At 35.4% G+C, this 14,151-nt stretch overlaps 1 protein-coding gene across 5 annotated transcripts in view; it reads right to left on the bottom strand.

Moving 5' to 3' along the window:
- CNTN5 (contactin 5) overlaps positions 1-14,151 on the bottom strand; it is a gene marked incomplete at its 3' end in the record, with an annotated part of 695,558 nt that overhangs the window by 144,980 nt on the left and 536,427 nt on the right. The gene's annotated exons all lie outside the window — the stretch shown is intronic.

The raw sequence follows: 14,151 nt of genomic DNA, 5'->3' as shown, positions 1-14,151 counted from the left end.
GTCCTAAGTGGCGATCAGTGACAAGTGGTGTTCTTCAGGGGTTGGTATTGGGACTGGCACTATTTAACATCTTTGTTGGTGACATGGACTTTGGGATCAAGTGAACCGTCAGCAAGTTTCATCCTAAATAATAATAACAACAACAAAAAAAAAAGTATTTGTACCTATAAAGCGTGTATTTCTTTTAGAAAAGGGGTGAGATGGAAATGAGAGAGTCATTTCTGAATTTTAAATTATCTTTTCTGTTAATCTGATCTCCTAATTTTTCAACTGTATATGAATTAAGACTGCATTGGTTACTTTTTCTATTTTTGGTTGGTACAAATTGATGTGCTCTTTTGAAATAGTTTGCTTTCTACTGTAATTTCAATTCCTTTCCACACTATTTATCTTTACCATACATCACTATTCTGAGTTGTGTCTTTGAACTCAAAGGCTCACATCACAGTATCTTAAAATCTCTGCATGCCTGTGCATATGAGATTAGAACAGAACCCTTTGTCCTTATGCCCTCCAACTGTGTTAAATATATTTTAATTACTACAGACTAATTATGTAGGATTAAAATGTTGAGGAGAATCATGAAATTCTCTCCATCAGACACTTTCCAGAAATAAACACCAACCATTCACCAAGTTTTACCTTTAGATTATTGTATATAAACCTATTTTTGTCAGATGAGATTTGGGAGACTATCTCATTATTCTATACAAGATAATAACTTTTGCTTTCATTTGGTTATGAAAAGATACTCCTGTACCTTTTATTTATAAGTACTCATGCATCATATCTCTTTGTACTTATGAAACACAGCAACTGTGAGTATTGTTGACTTAAGAACAAAAATGGAAGAAAATGACAATGAATTTGGAGCCAGTGAGGAGAAAAATGGTGAGGTTTACAAGTCAGCTGTACATAATTCCATGACTTTGATAAAAGGTCTAATGGTTTAGATTAGGTCTGATACATGTGGCAGTGTTGTATATTAACACGGATTTACTTTCCCCCTACTCCAGACTTGTTCCTTACAGCACAGAGCAAGGTCAGAATGCCTTTGCCTGACTGTATGTCCAACTCCAAGTCATCTTCTTCACACTCTGAATATTACCATGGTAGAGCATCTCTAACATTTATAACAGTCCTGTGTCTAGTGATTCATTATTCATAATGATTCTTTAACCATGATGAATTATACTCCAGAGGCTTTTCTCTACAATTTTCTCTGTCTAAATTGATAGCTCAGACTTGATTCCTAACTGCTTGATAGCTCAAGTAAGATAAGATATGTTGAACTACTGGTGATTCCAAAGAAGTTTCCAAGTTCTTAAATTCAAGTTGTTCATAAGAACAATAATAATCTGATACAGATGTGACTTACAACAGGATGAGTTGGTTTTGCAACTCGTGAGTTAAAGGGAAAAAGATATTCCATAACATTTCATCTCTTCATTTAAAAGTTAGATAACGGTATTTACTCTTAATGAAATCACAACATCGAGGATAGATAAAGACAAATTTAATGGAAAAATATTGAATGTCTCCTGCCATGCATTCGGGGTTGGTCACATTGCAAAATTCCATGCTATATTTTATCATTATCAAATACTGTGTTATAATGTGGAATGGATGAGATATTGAGCTACTATAGTTTTTAAATAAGGACAAAAGTAAGCTCTTTTTTTTTTTCCTCAGCCATCCAGTGACTTTTTTTTTTTTTTTTTCTAGTCTCTGTATCATTCCCCACCGCTGTTGAGAAAAGAGTTTGAAGCAAGTTGAAAAGCAAAAGACATATATGATATCTGCTGTGTGAGTATGGGAGATAACACACAAAAATTCCACAAATTTAAGTTAGATTACACAAATACTTTAAAGTAGAAATTTTGCCTAAAAAGGTGACTAGTTTTTGACAGGGATTCATATGGATTCTCAGAGTCACAGTACCAGAGAAACACTGTTTTCTTACTCAGTATAAATCTACTTCATAACAGGTTTTTGTGTTATTATTCTCTTAAAACTTTGCACAGGAAGAATTTCTGTAGCTTGCACATTAATATAGGATTTCTAAACTAATCTTTACTGGTATAGAAAGTATGTGTGTAAAGATCATTTCCAGAGGACTGAAACATGAGTCTTGCCTTGCCTTTCATTGCCTTGCAGAAAAAAAAAGGTCTACCACCAATCATGACACAAGGGAGTATCACATGTAAATCTAGAATCTAGGGCGTGTAAGATGTCTTTGAATCTGCTGATCAGCAATGGAGTGTGAAGATTGTGAACACAGTAAAGATAGGTGATTTCTGAAAGCACTGGGTTTAAGGTTTTGTACCATGCATTTACATGCATTTATTTCTTTACGGGAAATCCTGAACAAGTAATGACAATTATAATTACAAGGAACTACTATTGATGATCACAAGATATTTTTTTTTCCTTCTGATCATCTCAATTTTGACACAGAGAGAGAGCCTGCATATGCACTTCTGGATAGTAAGTTCAAAATGCAAATGGAGGGAGGCATATTTATCTGTGTAGAGAAGTGGACAAGTAAGCATCTGCATAAATTCTCCTCCGTCTTTAAACCTAAATCAAAACTGTCTAAATTACCAAAGTTTTTAGTTACATTTACAAGTTTTCATTGACAGCCCTCAGAGAGAAAGATAGGGGACTGGTAATATTGCTTCTTCAGGATTTATGTCTTATTGATGGGGACTTGCAGTTTGCCAGGGTTGATTTTTTCCACTTTCCTTATGTCATAAGATAAAAGCAATTAACTCTAAATTTCCAGATGTAAGTATGAAGCATTTAGTCAGAGTGAGACAGAAAGAGAGCTGGGAGTGCTACCTGAGATTTACCAAAGAATGTTTATTACATTACTATGAATGATTGCAATACTTGTAACAGCATTATAAAGTCTATGCAACAGCAAATCTACTCAAAGAAGGGTAGAAATCAATCTAGCTTGAAAAAATAGGAACAAAATCCAATCCTAGTCTAGCACCTTATGACATAAATTCTTTTTCAGTATGAAGTAAAAATGAACTTTAAATTGATGAAAGTCTTAGATTTATTTGACATAAACATGTACTATCGAATGAAACAAATACTGGATCTGTTTCTATCTTATATAAACAAACTGAGCTTGAAGATGCCATATTCACATTCAGAAAGGTTCCTTCCTTTCATCACAAATTTATCTCCAGATGTAAGGACATCCCTATCTATAATACTGACAAATGATGTTCTACTGTGTATGCTAATTTCCCTCTTGGGATTGTTTTACTATCGGAGAACTTGAAGAGTAGCTTTCACAGTTTCTAGATTTGGAATCTGATAGAATTAACAAAATCTACTTCCTAAAGTGAGAAGTGGTGTGAATAGGCATGAAGGAGCATGACTTCCTAAGTATGGGACTTAGAGACATATATTTCAGTACCAGGTTTTCTCTCTATCCTGTAGCTTGATTGGCAAATCATTTTATTTTAATACATTGTGCCACAATTTCCATGTTTTTTTAAAAAAAAAACATTTTTACAGCTTGGTGACCTGCAGATGAAAAATAAGATATCATTTTAAGAATTGTTTTTGAGGGTGATGGCAAATTTCTGCCTGTGGAATTCTACATTGTGATTTGCTTAATATTTCACACTGCTTAGATTCTAGTATCTTTTGTTCCATTGGTATTTCTCCTATTTGTAGGAAAAACACTGAATATTTGAATCCTTAGTTCCACCAAGGAATTTGATGTATAACATCTAGAATGATTTGTTCCATTAAATGCAAACCAGGGATCTTGGCATGTCATTAAATTGTGAGTACCATAATGCATTTAAAAGACGAGTCAAAATTAGCTTTCAATTCACTTGCAAATTTTATATTAAAAACTTGTTAGTATTCCTCAATCCTCCATCCTTCATTTATCAGCACAGGGATTCATCATGCCCTTTCACACTCTGTTTTGGCCAGTAGTTCCTGTGTAGAAGATAACAATATATGCAATATTATCACAGGAGTCAGTGGAAATGATACCTGTTAAAGTGCACCAAATGTTCTGAATGTAGACTCAAGTAACCTGTAATATCAAAGTATCTCTGTGTCACTATTATTGTAGGAAGAGGCAAGGACTGTTTCATGTTCATGGAAAAATACAAGGAGGCTTAATCTTCTGAAAGACAATGTCCAAAGACAAGCAGCTCCTGTGGGTGAAAGGCTATTCCACTTTGGAGAATATTTTTGAGCTATGTCTCTGACTGCCAACACACCATAAAGATCTGATAGAATATTGCAAACCAATGGCCATCAGAATTGTCATATTGGCTCTAAAAACAGTGAAGCCTTCTCACAAGTATCACAAGTATTAGTATCATTTTACAACCAAGTTACATTCCCATGTTTTGCCTATATAAACAGATCGTCCTGGAAGTTATGTTAAAACATGTGGAAGACAGGAAGGTGATTGAAGACAGCCAGCATGGCTTCACCAAGGGCAAATAGTGCCTGACTAATATAGCGATCTTCTACAAAGGAGTAACTACATCAGTGGACAAGGTAAGAGCTACTGATATCATTCTATCTGGACATCTGTAAGGCCTTTGATACAGTCCTTCTTGCCTCTAAATTGTAGAGATATGGCTTGATGGAAAGAATTGGCTGTATGATAAAACCCAAAGGTTCTAGTCAATGGCTCCATGTCCAAGCAGAAACTAGTAATGTGTGGTGTCCCTCAAGTGTCTTTGCTGGGACCAGTCCTATTTAGTATCTTAATTACTGACATAGACAGTGGGATTGACTGAACCTTCAGAAAGTTTGCAGATGACACCAGGCTGAGTGGTGTTAGTAAGAGCTAATATTTTAGAGGGAAATATGAGTTATATGTTAGAGGGAAGGAATATCAGATGGACTTAGCCTTGAGGTGGGCCCATGTGAACCTTATGAAGTACAACAATGCCAACTACATGGTCCTGCATGTAGATTGGGGGCAATTCCCAATATCAGTAGAGTCTCAGTGTTTAATGGATTAAGAACAGCCCTGCAGAGGATGACTTGGGGATACTGGTGGATTAAAAGTCACATATGAGTTGGAAATGTGTGCTTTCAGCAGAGAAAACTGATCATACACTAAGCTACCTAAAAAGGCAGATGACCTGAAAGTCAAGATGAGAATTCTACCCCTCTACTCTGCTCTTGTGGAACCCCACCTGTTCTACTGTATCTAGTTCTGGGTCTGTCAATACAAGTCATGGATCTGTTAGAGTGCATCCAGAGGAGGAACTCAAAAAATTATCGAAGGACTGGAACACCTCTCTTGTGAAGAAAGGCTGAAAGAGTTGGGATTGTTCAGCCTGAAGAGTTGTCTGGGGAGATCTTATTTTGCCTAAAGAGGGCTCTAAAGAAGGATGGAGACTTTACAAAGGCCTTTAGTGGTAGGTGTGGTGGTTTTACCGTGCTGGGCAGCTAAACACCACAACCGCTCTCTCACTCTCCCTCCTTAGATGAGGAGGGGGAGAAGTAAAGCAAAGAACAACTCACAGGTTGAGATAAGGATAATTTATTTAAAGGGAAATTATAATAATAATAATTAAAGAAAGATTATTATGAACTAAACAATTTAACTAAAAAAAAAAAAGGAAAGGGGAAAAGTGAGGGAGAAAGGAATAAAAAGGGAGGAAAACAAACAAATAAAACAAATGAAGGCTATGTGGAAGTGCAGAGGAAAGAAATTACTCTCTACTTCCCATAAATGAGCGATGCTTGACCATGTCCTTGAAGCAGGGTCTCAACGCACATGGCTGGTGTTCAGGAGGACTGACGTTTCCACAATGAGAGCCCACCCCTCCCCTCTTCTTCCTGTTTCCACCTTTTATTTCTGAGTGTGACATCATATGGTATGGAATATCCCTTTGGTTGGTTTAGGTCAGCTGCCCTGATGATGACAGCTTCTCAGTTTTTGCCCACCAGGGTTTTTAACCCAGGAGGGTTAGAAGGAGTCCCAATGCTGTGCCACTGCTGCTCAACAGTAGACACAACACTGGTGTGATAACAGTGCTGTTCCAGCTACAAGTGCAGAGCACAGCACTGCGTGGGTGCAGGGAAAGTTAACATTCCAGCCAGACCCAGTAGAGTAGGACAAGGGGCAGTGGTTTTCAGCTGAAGGAGGATAAATTTAGACTGGATATAAGAAATATTTTTGAAGATGAGGATAGTGATAAGCTTGAACAGGTTGCTCAGAGAAGTTGTGGATGTCCTGTTGCAGGAAGTGTTTAAGGACAGGTTGGATTGGGCTTTGAGCAACCTCATCTATTGAAAGATGTCCCTACCTATGGCAGGGGTGGGTGGAGAAGATGATCTTTAAAGTTTTTTTCCAACCCAAACCATTTCATGACTCTATGATTCTATGAATATTCAGCTGATGTTTTTCACCTTGACCTTTCACTTATATCAATGACCCTGGGATGCAGCCTAGTACAGTTAGCAGAGATTAAAATCAAGTTTGTTTTAAACTGTGATTAGTGCATTAGGTTTGTAATTCCTTAGCATAATACAAGGGCTGGAATGGAAGGTATCATAGTAAGGAGATTTATGTCAGCAAATTGGTCATACTAATAGAAATTCTCACAAGACCTTTTGTTATACTGTATTGGTGTGAAGAGGTCAGGCTACAGGCTGCTCTCTTTTGCTTCTCTTGACATTTTAAAGCAGGAGATGTTTCCTGCTGGGTATGAACCTGCAAAGAACACTGAGAACATTGTTATCTACAGATAACACAAGAATACCAGTTCTGCAACCTTCTGGATGAATACAAACAAGGTCATATTGAATTTGTCAAGATCAAACAACAGAAGGATGCAAGTCAGGGAGAGAGATAGGAAAGGCCTGGAACACAGTTTTAACTGGTGGACTGAAAGGAAAAGGAATATTTTACAAATATGAATAGCAGAGAGGGTTAAATTTTGTTCTTTGTAATTAAGAAACAGCATGGGGCAATACTACAAGATTCTGTTCACCTATGTTGGAAGACCAGATGAACATATTAGCCAGAGGTTAGCCAGAGAGCTGTTCAGCCTGGAGCTGTGACTCGCTACTGTCAGATTATTTTCTGTTCTAATTTTATATTCCTGAAAGAAATTGTATATATATCTAAATTTCAAAGGAAAAAAAAAAAAAAAAAAAAAAAAAGATAAGAAATGAGAGGAACCAAACACTATAAAACCTTTGACCAAAGATGTACTTCTTGAGTGCCTTTCTTCTTTTCTGAAATTTCTCTAATCCTCATAACGCTTTTTGCTAATCAGATCTCACAGAACCATCCTTTTAATATGTGGACTTGCTGTGGTGTAATTGCCTGAAGTAACTAGGAAAATAAAACTAGCATTCACATTTTAAAGAAAATGTACAGCACTGAAGAGGCTTTCAGGGTAGGGCATAGCTGCATTACCTGAGTGTTCCCTGGGCTTCCAACCTTAGATGCTATCACACTGGGGAAACTTGGTGTGCTAGCCCTAAGGAACAGTACGGAGCATAGAATGGAGTGGAGACACCACAGTTAGGCTCTGTAACCAGGTGGGGACTCTATTGTTCTTGTGCACACCGAGACCAATAAGCTGCACTTTTTGCCACCCTGAGCCAAGGACCTATTGTGTTTTGACAAATGCTGTACCCTAGTGTACTTTTTGCTCATTATAATATCATTATAATACCAAAACACACCTCCATCCAAAAAGCTACCCGCCTCCAAGGTGCAACCACTCCTCACTGAGCATGTGCTCTGAATTTCTCGGAGTCTATTACTTTAAATGGGGACGGGAGAACTTTTCAGCAATCACAACTAAGATATGCTTGACTAGAGTCACTCAAGCTCCACCTAAAAGATAGAAAATAATATAAATTGGCCTAAGAGAGAGGGGATGTCAGGGAAGATACCACCGTCAGGGGAGATACAACATCCTTAGGACCTCCTGACTCCTGGGATCAGTCGACAGGCTGAGCCTCTCTTCCCCCTCCATTGGGACGCCTTTGGGTGGGATCTGAACACTTGCTTATAGATCTCTCTAGAGTCTTTGATCCTTTTAATGCGTTTATTTCTAGGCTGCGCACCTGTAACACCTGTAACACCTGTGTATTTCATGCATGCTAGCTTGCTTTTGCAGACAGTCACTATTGCTGGCAATCTAAAAGAACCTGGTTATCTGTTGCTGTAATAAACCATACTTGATTGCATTGTGATAGCTCTCATTAAGTGCAACTAGGGTAAGGGTGGTTATCCGTGACAGTGATATGGGTGGATATCCGTGACAGAGTTGGATTCAGTGTTCTGAATCCAACCAGACCCCAGACGGTTAACACGTTATTGCTGAATGTCCGACCGGACCCCAGATCTGACTGGTTCAGTACCCTGAATCCTACCGGGCCCATAACGGTTAATCAGCTACACCCCTTAACGTGACATTTGCAAAGTCTATATTTTTACACCTACAAAAAGATATGCAATAGTTAGCCTTCCTTATAGCCATTATTCTATGTCATTTTCTTATTCAGTGACTCAAGCAGAAATAACTTCTGCAGATACTTCATGCACGTTTCACGGTTCCAGTCAAATACCTTCCAGCAGATCATACAGATTTTATATCATCACTCTGATCTTTGCTTAGATATTACATTCACCTATTCAAATACATTTTGCATTTATGTCTGCATATTGTAAAATCTTCAGTAAGCTTTCTGTACATACTGTATAATGAAAATACTAATAATGACATAAAATAAATAACACAATTTTAAGTAAAGCATGAATAACTATTAGAAAAATCAGTTAAAAAGTCAAATCTAGATGATAAAATTCTACATTCTATGGATTTAAAACTGTGGGATATTTACAAACCAGAATTTATTCCAAAAGTTAATTATTTCAGGAAGAACACTTTACAACATTTCCTGGATTCACAAAATTTAATTCAGTTTTGTAACTTAAATATATGTAATTTTACCTCTTTTTTGTTTTATTTCTTAAAAAAAAAAATAATTAAAATGGACTATCAGCTGAGTTCTTGCAGACCATATTACAGATGAATGTTTATGACTGAGCTATAAAGCTCTTCAAAATAGAGTTTATAACAGAATTTACAATTATTAAAACAACATTGTCTATAACAGCATGAACAATGCTTCTATCATAACAACCTAATCATAATAAACGTAACAAAAAGAAGTCAATATCTTTACTTTATTCTTATCTTTAAGATTATTTTTCAGTAAGGACATGGTCTATACATTAGTAAAGTCAACTAAGATAACATTTATAAAGAATATTGACATACTGTGTAGATGTTACTATTGTACAGAAATAGCACAAGCATGAAACACTCAAAAATACAGAAAAACAAGTGTATGGGATGTAAGAAAAAATGATTGCAAGAATGGTTCTCTATTGATTATTGATTATTGATTCGATTAAAATCTCTGTCTGCTGGTCTATGTGGTTAAAAAAAAAGGCCATAGTGGAAAAAGGATAGATAAAACTCTTTTTTCTTTCTTTTGTTACAAACAATCCTTTTGGCTGTCTGTGTGGCCCAGGAATCCTATCTGAAATGGAAAGACTGAAAATTTTGAAAACCTGTAAGTACAGGTATAGCCTATGTCCTCTATTTTTTTCTTACAGGAAATAAAATATGATTACTCATTCAAAATTGGATTTTGGCAATATCATAATACAAAACGTATTTTATTTCCTGGCTGAAGCCAGAAAACCAATGACGTACAGATTCGTATGGAGAACAAAACAGAATGCTTGTATGTTATGTTGCATGGCCAAATCACAATGAGGAAAAGGTTAAGGAGTGAGGTATATGTAAAGTGAATACATGGTACACAATTTGACATTAGAGTATCAGTGTGAAAAAGTATGTTTAGATGTAAAGTTTAGAAATTCAGTTTATTTGAAACTGAAAACAGAATACAAAATAAAAAGGAAAAGAGCAATATATGTGACACTTTTTTTTTTTTTTTTTTTTTTTTTTTTTTCCTTGAGCTACTTTCCTTTGAGGGCAAGACTTTTTGATTGCTGAACAGGGGCATAATATTCATACTATCTTGGACAAGGAGTCCTATGTCATTGTCTGAGCTGTGAAAACCTCTTAATTCTTAATTATTATTATTATTATTTTTAATAAACACTTTAAAAAACACACCATCAACATGTCATGTAGTGAGCACAGATTTTAAAGTCCTTTTACCTTTCAGCATTATGATTTTCACATCTTTCTAATGGGGAAAAAAATGATGTCATCGGAATTCTTCCTTTTGAAAGAAGAGGAAATGAGAAATGAAAGAATTAACTGGTTCCCTCTGGATGTTCTTGGAGGCAAATTTTGTAATACTTAAGAAAAAGTGCAAATGCAGTCACTTCTGTCACTGCAGTGACAGAAGCCAGAGAAATTGTGTTTCTGGAGCAGGAATACTCTGATCTGTGCTACACTGTTGATGGGGAAAATCATGTTTTCTTTACCACAACCTACACAGAGAATGAGGCCATGATTTGTCTTTCTGATTTACATAATAAACTTAAGTTAACAGTGGAATGATGGATTTGCTAGAGAACCGAATTTGTCCAGAATCTGTATCTGGACTACAGATGAGCATCTCATTAACAATAAGCTCATCATATATTTGCTTGTCTTTTTAAATAACAAGATATAATCAGTGAAAATTGATAGCAACATACCATTGGTTATGAAAAAAAAGTTATGAAAAAAAAAAAAAGGATTTGTTTTGAATTCTTCCATTCAGTAAGATTTAAAGTAGATCTTTTCTATTACTATTATTATTTTTTTAATTTAATCTAACGATACTTAATCTAAATCTTGATCAGGATTTAGCAATTATGTAAATTAAGAATATATGTTATGTCCTTACAAAAAGTTCAAAAAATAGATGTCAATACTTTGTCATTGCAAGAGGGTTTTTTATTTTATTTTTATTAAAAAAATAATCTGCCTTGTTGGGAAAGAAATGAAAATTCAGGTGTTCCTAATTAAAATAACGTAACTGAATCTGTGTGCTACAGATACATATGAAATGTAGACATAATCAATACACAAGTTTTCTGTGGAGATGAGTAATTCTATATATAAAAATGACCTTTCAACAAAAGTGGGACAGCATAAAAACCCAGCACAAAACACTAAATATCACTAGACTGCAAAATACACACTCAGATATATGTAACAGTAAAATTTATTTTGGACTTTTCTGTATGTTATGTCTTTTCTTATACTTCAACAGTAAATCATGGATAAATGCTGTGATTTCTTAGTCAATGAGTGATTCTCATTATAAGCAGTATTACCTAATATAAATAACATGATTTTGAGATATTTCACTTCTGTATTACTTTGAATTCTTTAGAAATAACAAATATATTTATAAGTGGTATTTGTAACATAATATTTTTACTTGTAGCATATTGCTTGGGTTAGACTAAAATCCGTTTCAGAAAATTTCTGTCTGTTAAGAAATTAAGTAAGTTTGGAGACAAAAGCTGAGCAGCTCCAGTTTATTTAATTTCTACAGCCATGGTGACTGGCAGTTCTAAATAAACACTATTAATAAATCATTAATCTGTAACTAAAGACTAGGCTTTCTCTGGAATATCTCTGAAACGTCTGGTTCAAGAAATCTTTCTGGAATGGCTATCACTGTGACAATTACATAGGTAGCAGAGAGCAGTGCTTGAGAACAGATAAATTAAAGCATGAGAAAAGCAGCATATTGATTCTGAGACTGCAATAACCATCATTTTAATTACAATCAGAATTCAAAACTCCGAATTTCAGAAAGCTAAATAAAAACCAAATTAGCTGCTGATTCAATTTGGCAATGAATACCCCTGGCAGGAGAACCAGAAAATATCTGTACAAGCTATTGGGAATAAGAGATGGAGAAGAAAGTGAAAGCAATAAAAATGAGGAAGGAATCTGATGCATTTCCACCTTCCACCTCAGCCTCCAGGTTTCAAATGAGGCCTGAAATGTCATTCATGTAATTATGACCATATCAGGTTGAAAGCAATTTCAATTCAGCTGGCTTGATTAATGGCTGCAAAAAGAAGATAAGGAGTATTTATGGTAAAAGTAGTGGCTTGTAATAGCAGCAAATGAGGTCAACTTATTGGATAACCTAAAATTCTCTGATGGATCAGGTGTTTTTTTTTTTTTTTTTTTTTTTTTGTTTTTGTTTTTGTTTTTGTTTTTGTTTTTGTTTGTTTTCTTGATAAAGGTTAGCTCCAAATACGAACCTAGCTAATTGAAGCTTTTCCTGTCAACTGTCACCTTTATTTTGTGGCAGTTTGAATAGTGTGAACTCTCTTTTTGAGAGAGTTTACTAAATCTTGAGGTGCTGTTGATGGAAAATATTAATAGCTGCTTTTCTTGTCTGTCAGCAGTCATTGTGAAGGACAACAGTTGGCTTACCTCCTCTTTGCTGGAAAGTGACAGTTGAGTAGGAATCTGCCTGCAACTATAGTTCCAACAAGAGGGGGAAAAAAACGTCTGTTACTGTTCCAGCCATAGCCAGGAGTCTGAAAGGGCCTTGTTGTCACTACTGACCTGGCAGAAAACTAGTTAGCATTGCTGACAGGAGAGAGTCTGGGGCCATCTGTCTCTACAGAGCAGCTGTTTTCCTCACTTATTTTAGCATCTCAGCTAATCTCTCCTTCTATTGGTTTCAAATACCTCTTTGCTTCTCTTAAAACATAAGACCCTATACAAGTTCTCCCCTTGTATTTGCTTTCTCAACTACAGCTAATATTTATGTAGAGTATGAATTTGCAAAAAAAAAGACAACACTTTCTCTGCCTGATGGCAACCTGCATGTAGGCTATGGTCTCCTACATTTTGTTTTGTATAGCTCAGTTGAGCCTGTCTCTCCTTATGGTCAGTGGGTCTAAATAGATATAATAATAATAATTATTATCTTTTTTTTAGAGAATTCTCTGTAATTGTTTATGAATACTCTCTGTATCATAAATCATTGAGATTACCTGGATATTGGTCACATAATTTTTGATTGTCAGTAGAAACAGGCAAGAAGGGAAGCAAGTTAAAGACAAATCTTATCCAGGTAGTAAACAGGAACTGTTAAGGGAAAAACCTGAACCAAAAAGAAAAAAAAAAAAAGTATAAAATAATAATAATAATAATAATAATAAAGAAAATAAAAATAATAATAAAAAAAGAAAGAACAATGACTGTAAATACATTTTTTTTTTCTTCTCCACTCTCAAGTCATGAAGACAGGCTGGTCTGGAAAATCAGACTTTCTGAGCAAGGTGCAGTGGTGATCCCCAGGAATATGATGTATTGCTTTTCTTCTGAAGCTTTCTTCCTACTTAGGTAAATAAGAAAGAAGACTTGGAGGATACAGTACCCCTGCCATGGGGCAGTATCCCATGCCGTAGAATAACTGAGTTGTGAAATTTCACTACTAATTTTACAAAGCCAAAAGTTCCCACTGTTTCTAAATCCAAGCCAGCCTGTGAGGACCTGTACGTGCCCTAATAAGCTAAGAACTGGAAAACCAAACAGGATAAATGATACTGAGCAGTATGACTAGGGGGATAGATGAACAAAAGGAACACCATTATAAAAAGAAATATAAAGGAATTCAATACAGTGAGATTTCTTTCAACATACACACATCACTGATTTTTATGGTATATATGTTTTTAAAAAATATATTTTTTTGTATTTGTTTATATATCTGTAATGAAATGTCAACGACGGAACACCTTTTTTAAGCTACATACATATAAAGAGGCAAAAATGAACTTTTTGAATCAACAGAATTACTATTTATTTCTGACCGTACACTACCTTTGCCACACTTACTCTTTACAATGATAATAATACCTACTGCCACAACAAAATCAAGTTATCAGTTCCATTTTATATTCTGTGATCTGAATAGTATACAGCGATCATTTCACTCCTTAGTTAATTTGTATGAAACAGCAAAGAAGTATTTATAAAACCATTCTGTCCCTAAACTCATTCATCAATAAATATATAAAAAAAAACCACTTGACATGAATATGAAACACCTGCTCTCTAGTAGTGCTATTAGGTCAGGTGGAAATTAGAGAAATGCCAGTTCCACAGAGTG

The sequence above is a fragment of the Aythya ferina genome, assembly GCF_964211825.1.
Source record: "Aythya ferina genome assembly, chromosome: 1".
Classification (NCBI taxonomy): Eukaryota; Metazoa; Chordata; class Aves; order Anseriformes; family Anatidae; genus Aythya; species Aythya ferina.
Note: the sequence above shows the minus strand (reverse complement) of the source record. Positions and strands in the feature narration are given on the sequence as shown.